We start from the raw sequence: 1,651 nt of genomic DNA, 5'->3' as shown, positions 1-1,651 counted from the left end.
CCCCCTGCCCGGCACCTCCTCTCGCTCCGAGGTCCATCTTGTGGAAGCTGCTGGAAATGTCAAAAGCTTCATGTGAGAGCCCAGGCTGCCGGGTTTGGACTTCCCAGGCAGGATGGGGCCCCTCTGGTGGGATACACCCTGGCCTAATTTCTTTAGGGATGGGGGGGTTTGCACCTTTGGCTGCACAGGAGGAGCTGAGCCCCAGGGGTGTACTCATTATTTATGCCCCACACGTGGGTTTTTCCTTAAATTGGTGGGGGCCACCAAAAAATCAAAAAAGGTGGAGGAAAGGCAGACTCAGCACCTCCCCAGCACCTTCTTCTCCCCTCACACTGATTTATAGGGACCCCACTGCTCTTCCACTCACACCAACCTGGCTGGGTCTGTGACACCTCCCAGTGCCTCCTCACCAACACCCACGAGTGGGGTCCCATCCCTGCCTGCTGCCATGGGGCAGCCCAGTCCCCTGGACCAGGGTGAGGGAGGGCACATCCCTGCGGGTGCATCTCCATGGGGTGGCAAACCCAGATCAGCACTAGACCTCATTAGCAGTCTATCAAGCAGTGCTAACTGCAGTCTGTGCCAGAGGGGATCCCTCTTTGGACTGTGGCACCCTCCAGATTTGATTCATGGGGACAGAAGCGTGGCAGCAAGCAGGGAGGCAGGCAGGTGCAATGCCATGCTCCTGGGCAAACCCCAACCTCTGCTAACCCCACTATACAGGGGGTTGTTTGCAAAATTGGGGTGAACAGAGGACTGCAGCCTCTGCCCCCCCATCACTCAGCTGAGCTGCCCGCAGGAGCCCTGGGAACTTAGCCCTCATTTATAATTTAAGCTCCCTCCCTCTCCTTCCCTTCTACTCTTATTTATTTTATGCTCCTTCGCCATGCATGCTGCGGGGAGAAAGCACCGGAGGGAAGCTGTGAATCAGAGTCTTGGGCAGCGGCTCCCGCAGCAGTGCCGTTTCAAAGCCCCATTACCATATATTGACCGGGGCTCTGACAGCCGGAGCCAGCTCCGCTGGGAAAGGCGAATTTCCCAGCACCGAGGAGCTGTGCATCAGCTGCCTGGGAGTGGGCAGCCGGTGGCAAACCCACTGTCAAGCTCCAGGGAGAAAGAGGAGAGTTTTCAGCTCGATAATTGCCCTGTGCATCTCTGCCACGAGTTTTAAGGGTATTTGCATCCTGAAGGAATGAAGTTTTCTAGGTGTTTTGCTTTCCCCATGTTACTGAGGCTTCGGGCTCTGGGTGAGAGCGGGTATTTTGTGTCACCTCCTCCTCAGGATATCATACACACCCAGGAGATGATTTTCCTGTCTGGCCCTTGCAGAGGGGTCTACGTTAGAGTGATGAGACCACACAACCAAGGCTCAGTGGCTGCTCCTGGGATGCACAGTGGATTCAGTCAAAGCTGATGAGCACAGTGACCCCACCTCTTCCCCCAGCACAGTCCACCTAGCATGGGGGAATGGCCCATAGGGCCAGAGTTTGATGGGAATCGGTGGTGACACCACTGTGCCTAGCAGTGGTGGAGCAGCTGATGTGGGAGCAGCACATCCCAGACTGATTCAGCTGCACCCTGGGCTGGCTGAGCCCCTCACCAGGCTTCTGCTGGGTGCCCTTGCCCACCCAAGGAGATGCTCCACACTTGC

Source organism: Mesitornis unicolor, unplaced genomic scaffold (assembly GCF_000695765.1).
Source record: "Mesitornis unicolor isolate BGI_N332 unplaced genomic scaffold, ASM69576v1 scaffold34432, whole genome shotgun sequence".
Taxonomy (NCBI): domain Eukaryota; kingdom Metazoa; phylum Chordata; class Aves; order Mesitornithiformes; family Mesitornithidae; genus Mesitornis; species Mesitornis unicolor.
The sequence above is the reverse complement of the archived record's forward strand: the minus strand, read 5'-3'. Positions refer to the sequence as shown.